The sequence below is a fragment of the Vollenhovia emeryi genome, unplaced genomic scaffold, assembly GCF_000949405.1.
Source record: "Vollenhovia emeryi isolate VEMERY1.0 unplaced genomic scaffold, V.emery_V1.0 DF939162.1, whole genome shotgun sequence".
Taxonomy (NCBI): Eukaryota; Metazoa; Arthropoda; class Insecta; order Hymenoptera; family Formicidae; genus Vollenhovia; species Vollenhovia emeryi.
In genome coordinates this window covers 494,803-503,749 of record NW_011967204.1, presented here as the reverse complement: position 1 = coordinate 503,749, position 8,947 = coordinate 494,803, and positions in this window count along the sequence as shown.

Below are 8,947 nucleotides of genomic sequence, written 5' to 3'. Positions count from 1 at the left end.
GAGATCGATCGATCATTACAACTCTCTGCGCGCCTAGTAACGATCGATCGATCTCGCTGCACGTTTGAATTGGGCAGTGGGCCGGCCTAAGACAGCGATTTTTAATAATTAATAACTCGTTAATTATTGCAAAACCTGCAAAGTGGTACAGGACTTTTCGACTTAGTCTAGTCCACTCTATCCCACAATAAGCGTTGACGCGGGTATTACATAACACCCTGTAGAGATTCCGGTCGGAATTGGCATTAAACTGTACGTTCCATTACAGTAAATATCAAGTAACAGTTACACAACATTAATATTATAATTTTCTACATAACAATGTAAATATAACACGCATTGTTATATTACATTTACAGTGTTGAGTAAGAAATTATAATATTGATGTTATGTAATTATCACTTGGTGTTTACTGGGACACGTCCACATGCAACAGGGCCACAAGGCTCATTTAATTGAGGCTCGAGTCTAAATTGGACTGTAGGCGCCATTGGATTGATGGATGTAGTAGTAATTTTAAATTACGCAAATTAAGAACTCTGAGTGATCACCTAAATTGTTTTTTCTATGAATTGACCTTCATTAAATTTCTCCGGTTGTTTGATTAATCTATCGCGATAATTTGTTTGAAGAAATTGAGGAAATTTTTCGTTTTCCATGGCGCGGAGTTTTTAGTAGTTGTTACCGTTGACGATTGTCTAGATATGATTCCACGTCGCCAAGACATTTCCAATATCTCCCAGAGAAAAGTGACGACGTGGAGCCGCGCGTAAAAGCGCGACGGTCTTCTTGTTGTATTAGAGCGACTACTTCCGCGACAGGGGTTGGATTTATTGCAAGCGACTTCTCGGACTGTTTATACGAAGTAACAGGCGGTCATAAATCCGCATCTTAATTCTGACGTTCACTTTCGAGATTCAGAATCGACCCCCGGCGCCTTTCTGGTGCGTGCCTGGTTGCAACACGCCGAATATCGATGATTTGGCTGAAAGATAAGAGACTGGTAGAGCTTAACTCGACGAGAGAATACATACAACGAGTCGATTATCGCGAACCAATTACCTTGGCCACTGCGATAGAGCAGTCTGCTAGGATTAAGGACGTTAACTTAATTTGCATGTGGTGGCGCGGTAATGGTAGCAGACGGGAATGAAGATATTTGCGGTAACATAGGGATGTGTTAGGTCACGGAACAAAAGTTACTTCGTCTCTTCGCGAATTAGTTAATTTTCTTCTGGTCGTTTTCGTCAATTTTAAAACTAGATTTCGAAATAATTAATATTATGCGGTACTAATATATTTGAAATTGGTTAACGTGGACAGAAATAAATATATATTATATATTAATAAGGCTGGAAGAAACCTCTCATTTACTCTGACTCGATCACCATAGGGCGTGACGATAGAAAGAGTATAAAAATTTCTTTGGAGCGATGAAATAAATTCACGCGATCAATTATCGGACGTCGTTCTATTATACGTTACTGCCTCACGTTGCCACTTGGCGGAAACCACCGCAGACGACGAGAGGTGGTCCTCCCTGCGAGCAAACTCAGATTCCATTAACCGCAAAGGGCCCTGACACGTTCCTTACAGTACGTTTCTCGGTTCGCATACCGGACCAACGGTTCTGTCGTCTTGACGCCGGCCATAATCGTGCTTGCACCCGGGAGAGAAAGAGATACGACGTTCTCCACTTATACCATGACCCGCTTTGCATGACGATGGCCGAGTAAGACGATCGACGTCCTCGATTACGTCGGGGAATGTAATGAGACTGAACGCACGAGCGCGATTATTTGCGCGTTACTTTGATGAAAGTCATTCCACTGAAAACGCGGGTACGCGTCAACGGTGCACCGCCACCGCCGCGATGGATGCGCGGACGGATTCGGCCTCATTATACTGAAATGTCACGTATATCCCCCCTCCCCCTCTCACGCGTTCACCGCGTTAATGGATACCCCGTGGTGGTAATCCGAAGCGCGAATTAAACTCGACCGAACGCGCGACACGTGCGCGGAAATCGCCCGCACGCGGTTAATCATGCCATACCGAACGTGTATTTACGCGTCGCTGTTACGCTAACCCGCGATTAGGAAATTTGTTAGACGTTTGACAATGAGATTTGCGGGTACAGAGATCGCAATCTATGCGGGCTGGTCACCAATGTAGAAATTGGACGTGTTTAAATTGGTGGAGTAAAAAAAAAGTGTAAAGGAGACAAATTTGCATGCATGCGAACAGTAAGGAGAAAGCGCTGTGCAATAAGCGACAGGTCGTAGAAACTTTTATGCTTACGAACGTTTGTACGTCGATATTGATAATAAAATGGAATATGTGCGTACTTTTACAATTGCTAAAATTTGACTCTTTATAGAACTGTTCAACGCCCTGCAAATTATGCAATTAAGTTTTTTGTACAACAAAGATTCGTAAAGTTTGAACGAGTATTTTGAAGCACCTGAGAAATAAGTTTGATGGTAGCTAAAGTAGTAAAGCTGTAAAATGCTTCAAACCACAAAAGTTTTCTCTTACGGTTATCATTTTCTACAAAACCCAACTGTCCTGTCTGAATCTTCTGCTGACGTGATTAATGTATATCTTGCTAAGCAGACCGTGTTCTATAACATACTCTCATTTTTCATTTTCCTATTTTCCTTACAGTTTCTTTATAATTTTTTATCTTTTAGTGCCACTTATGTTTTCTCAATATTGTTTTGTATTTTCATCTTAAATTGATACTTATTTGTACTTATCATAATTATCAGCCAGTCACTTTATTTTCGCCAATTTGTTATTAATAAATGTACATTTCTAATTGCCTTATTATTTACAGGATTAATGTGCTACTCTTATATTGTGCAAAAGGAATTAATAATTTTAACGTAACAAATATAACTCGTCTGTTAATATTGGATGCATCATTGATCGCGTAGTATTCTTTGACAGGCGGGTAAAATTTTTATCACCGTATGAAATGGCTAACCGAGTTTTGTCGCGCACGATTGCGTTTATCACGATTTATGAAGTGGTTTAAATGTTACCGGGTCGCGGGAACATGAAAAGCCTATATGGATCTAAGTGGGACTCGTGCTCCAGTTAAACGCAGTATTTTCCGTGCGTTAATAGCTGCAATTACAGTAGCTGGTGGAATAAATACTGCATCCCGGTATCAATATGTACTCACACAAGGACAAATATTGAAATCGTTATATCGTAAAAGAGTATTGAGCTCTGTTCCGTAAAATAGCTCAACTGCATTTGCAAAATACACAGCTTGTACATTAAAATTTCCATTGTTGTAATCTTTGTACTTGAAGCTTTAAAAAAGCATTTCTGACATTGATATACAAATTGGTACAAATTATACCATCGCGGTTTATAGAACTGATTTTCTAAATATCTAGGTAATCAGCGGGACTAAACAATTTTGATAGAACAAATGGATTTTGCTACTAGATACTCGTACAGTAGGGCGACCCAATTCGGATCAGATACCAAATGCGGTCAAAACTTCGATGAGTCGCTGATAAGCGACATTTGAAAGTAATTTACTTAAACTTTGCTCTTTTATATATTTACAACTGTATGCTATATTGTCGATATCATAAGAGGCATCGACGTGCTTTCATGTCGCTTATTATAATTTGGCCACCTTATCCAAGTAAGTCGTAACATTTGTGTAGGAACATTTCAAGAAATTATCTGGCGATCGAAAGTGGCGAGACGCGAAAAGCAGCTGGCTTTCAGCGGTCCCTTATTTTTTTCCAGGTTGCTTTTTCGCCCGCAGTAAAGTCGTTCGTAACCACTCAGATTTTCAGCGGCTGATAGTTCGCGCTTGAAGCTCTGTACACCGGAAGTTATTCGTGTCATCCGAGTTGGCCGTAGAAAGATCGGCTGAACTCTCAGAGATCAGAGCGCGCAGGTTTCTCCGCTGCCGTGTCGGGTTCGCATCGGGCCCACACCTTCACGACGAGATTTATGAAGCGTGATAGCACAGCCGACACCCGAGCCCGGAAAAGGCTGCCAGACGCACGGACTAGATTCGCCCGTTGGAATTTTTCCGCGTTTCCTGCTAACGTACGTAGCGCGGATCTCGCTTCTCGCCTACAAAGTGACGAAGAGATTCTTCACGAGATGCATTTTATCGCTCCCCTCTCATATGACGTTTCTCTAACGTTTGTCTCCGGCGAGGAGTTTTATTTTCCTGAAAAATCTTACTATTATGTGATTTATTGTCGTCTTCCACATTTCCTTTTTTGTCTGCTTTTATTTCCTGTCATTTTCTCTGCGTTATATTAAGATAAAACTATTTTGCAGGACTATTTTAGAATATAATAAACTAAAAAATTTACTATTATAAACGTCAGTCGATAGTCATTTCAACATTTAGCTTTTGAGCATAATCGAATATACAATGGAACGTAACAGAGGACAAAAAATTTGTCCTCTCGCTTTGGTTTTTCTTGTTATGATAATATATTTATTCTAAAGTAATATGAACACTGTAATTTTATTAATTTCTTTATTGAATACTGATTATTAATTTTACTCGAACCAAAATTTATTTTTTCTCTTTCTCTCTCTCTCCGTTGTATAATCTGCAACCAAGCATATGCGATATAATGTTTTAAACATTTTTTAAACACCTTACTTTATTAAAAGAAACTACGAACTAAAGGCGACAATAAAACTCGATATCACATCGCTATTTATATAATCGTAAAAATGTTTGTAGTGTTTTTGCTTGACGCAAATTTCGACGCTGTAAATTAGAAGATACGACTAGAACCGCATGAAAATGCACGATCGCATTTTTTTATGCACCTTTCACCAACCTGGAAACGCGTTGTCCTCCATAAATCTTCTCTTCTAGGATAAATAGTAACACGGAGTATTTTTTTCAGGACTTATCACATGCATGGCCTGTGTGTACAAAGCTTTCGTGCGATGCAGTCTCCTCTCGCTGGGTTAAACGAGTCGTATCGACAGAAACTCGAGTGTCTTTAAAACGTTGGAGCATTCCCGTGGCCGCTCGTGGTCGTCGAACTGAAAGAGGAGATAAAGAAGGGGACAAATGCGAACGTCGGTGTGGAACGAGAGCTAAGAAAATTTACGGGGTAACACGAGAAAGAAAGCAGAGAGAAAGGGAGAAAGGGAGAACGAAAGAGTAGCAACTTGGGAGACGCTCAAAAAAGATTGCGATGGACGTTAAATAGAATTGACTCACGTAGAAAGTTACGATCAAATTCGACCATCCTTTTACTTAAATGGATTAGCGTGGTCGTTTCGTCTTTCTCGTTTTATAGCTAACAACAAGTGATTCTAATCACTCTTATGCATAAAAAAAACATGCAAACATGCATAAATTAGTTCTAAAATTAGACTATACACATGTATATGGCACTGTATGCATGTGAAATATTCTTCAGAATGTAATAGCTTTTGTAAACTCGCGCTCTAATCATGATTTTATTTTATAAAGTAAAGAAAACTAATGATGCTTCTCTTATGGACACAGAACTGCATCCATAAAGGATCCTAACCGATAGAAGTAATATTATACCTACTGTGAGTAAGTTCCATATGGCGCTTGTAACGTCTGTGAACATAATTTATCCTTGTTTGACATCTGTTGAACAACAAGGATGAAACTAAGAGCATTGCGAGTGCTAAATGAAACGTATCCGGTGTAATATAAAACTCGCAGTTTTGAAACAAAGATTGTTAACGTCATATGATTTATACAGCTCTGTAATGCTTTAAGATTCAAAACACGTCCTGTGTTCTGTTCAACATCATTATCTGGGTGGAACGGAAGGATAACTTTATAGAAATAAGTTTTTAAAATGGCAGCAAAACCGCTTGCAAAGAAAGGGAATGAATATCGCTGGAAAAATGGAGTTTGTCCGCCGGGACGGTTGCGAAGAATACCTTGCATTTTCGTCCTCTCCCAAGAATGGCATAATCGACGATGTTGGTTAGAGGATGTTTTCCCCTTTTCCAATAGAATTTAATATCAATTGGAAAAACATTTCGTACGTGTGCGGAAGAAAAAATTACAGATAATAATGAGCAAGCGCGCGGGGGTTTAAGTTGAGAAGCGTAGGCGTGACAGTTGACGGCCGTGCTCAGGAAAATTTATGGCCGAAAATCACGCAACGAGAGAGAGTGGAATTGCTGGTGGAACCGCGCATAGTAACGAAGATCTCGTAGAATGGATAGAGTACGCGCCGCGAGGAGAGAGTTGCGATGGATCAATGGATCGTCCCGTTTCCACCTGCACCTGGGGACGCGATGCGTTCCGCAATCTCGCAGAAAATGATTACCGATATTCGTAAACGCCACATGCTTTTTTTACACGCGGATCGAGAAACGAGACATGCGTCAAGATAAAAATGAGTTTTGTGTGCCGATAAAACGGTCTCTCGTACAGAGAAGAACAATCTGCGATCGCCACTAGAATTTGATTTTTTTGTTGTTAGGTGGTAGTTGGTATTTGGTAGTTGAGAAGCCGGAACCGCAAGCAGACTTTTTGCGGGGCTAACAAAAATGAAAAAAACCAGCCCGATGCACTATTTTCGTATGTTGCATGTTGTTCTCTTTTGCTTTAGCCCTTTAAGGCATACAATTTTGCATCTGACTGATGTTTTTTTAACTTTGTACTCTGAGGTTTTTCTGGTTCGCTGATTACAAATCTGAGAAGTCAAAGTTTTAAAATGACGGCCCGGAATAGCAAAGAAATATTTAATTTATATGAGAGTCGGTTGCAAAGGGTTTTTTGATGCTGATTATACCTAAATCTGAAATCAGATTTTCAAGATATAAAATAGCAGATCTAATATAACAAAACAAAAATTCGAATAATCCCTCTTTAAAAAAGGGATGTTAATTGCGTGAATGTCATTAATATCAAATAGATGAGGCCTATTTATTTAATAAATTTCGACTTTTTTTAAATAATAGATTTCGATGTTTTTAATACAGTTTAATTATGCCACGTCTCGTCCGGATGGATATATGTGTAGTGCGCTTGAAGATCTTCTCTTTCTAGATTTATGGGTAGACTTTCCCATCTTGATCAAAAGAAAACTAATAAAAGGCGAAAATTAAAAAATCTATAGACTGTTAGGATTGCACAACAGAAAACAAATGAGATATCGGGATCGGAGCAGTAGCGCGATTCTGTAACTCGTTATGTCGTCGTTACGGACTTTGCGCAGCTTTTCTACGGTATATTAGATCTGCGCAAAGCCCGTAACGACGACATAACGAGTTACAGAATCGCACTACAGGACGCGTGTGGCTATTTTCACTCGCTTTTTTCATTTAATTGGATATAATACATTTTCAAGTATTCATTCTACTTGAATCATGTATTAATTATTATCCCACCTAACAAATAAAATAGCTTTCGATCAAACATCGACGGGCGCAACACTGCTCTCCCTTTCCAAGATTGTCATCCCGGCAATCAGTGTCGCAGCTTGATCCTCCAATACAGACTCCAGGGCCCAGGGTGGTCCCTTGCCCTACTCCGAGCTGTTGCTGAGGGTTTTTCCCTTCTCCAGACTCAATCTGTCCTTTCGGTAATCCAGGACACGTTGTCCTCTTCCGGTGGGTCTCCCTCCAATCACTTTTCCTAGAGAGAGTTAGCCAGACTCCTTCCTTGGCGACTTCAGTGCAACCTCTTCTTTGATCTTGCCATTTTGCCTCGTTCGGCGCTAACTTCTCTAGATAGTCCTTTGCAGGCATGATTCACCTCTTCTGAATGTCACTCCTTTTCTATTCTTCAGACAAGGGAAGGAGGAATTGACTAGACAGGACTCAACGCTTCTACAGGCTCCCTAAGGCCCTGTCTTCGCATTTGTCCTAAGCTCACACGGAAAAAACCAGTCTTTCTTTAAAATTTGGACAATTAATTTTCAAATCGATTCTCTTAAAGAATGACAAATTAACTAGATTTATAGACTCTTTATTTACGAACTATATCAATCTATTGACAATGATTAAGACTTATATTTGGTTTTATGTTAACGCATCAGTAGATTTGAAGCATACGTCTGGTTTCTTGATTTAGTACTCGATACTCTCGTTGATTTCCTTTCCTAGTCAAATATTCGTCGACCCAATGTCTTAAAGACTTCCTAGGTCTCTGCCTTATTATTTGCCTTATGTTCCATGGGAAAATCATAGATAAAAACCATGGGTGAGGCAGGCAGTCTTCTTTAAAAACTCTTTCGCAGAAACAAACCTCCTAGGGTCCTTGCTTTCCAACACATCTACAATCTAGCATCTTTCCAAAACTCCCTCCGCAAGGTGTTCGGAGTAAATAAATGTAAACAAATAAATTTTTAGAGAAAAAAACATCGAATGCAGTAAACACAGTCGGTGTTAGAATTCAAAATTCAAACAGGTTAAAAAAAAGCTTTTGTTCCTTTTTGTTCCCGCTGAAATTAGTTAAATCCCATTTCCCTTATCAGGATATTCCGAATGAAAATGCTGCGTTTTCCCGCATGTCTAGCACTCTTTCTTATTGAAATCGCTCCTCCTCCATTACCCTTCCGGGCTGTACCCAATTTTCTCTTCTCCATGTCCTCTTTTATGTTTCTGCCATTACTCTTTCTCGCGAAATTCTCCCTTTAAATAATTTTGACGGGCCAGCCAATAAATGTTAAAGTACAGCTATCGTTTTTAATATTTGCGCATTTACACTATTTACCATATTTTGCAAATAATTTATGAAACCTTGATAAGTTTCAGCACGTATTTCTTTCTGGTGTGCTTTACAATAATTTATTCTGTCCTTCTCCAGTTTTACATAATTATCCACCAACCATTGTTGAAACAAATGTTCATATAAAAAAATAGTAAATTTATCACAAATTGTAATATGATATTTAATATTGCTCTCTATTTATTCTTCTAACACAATATAATTTCA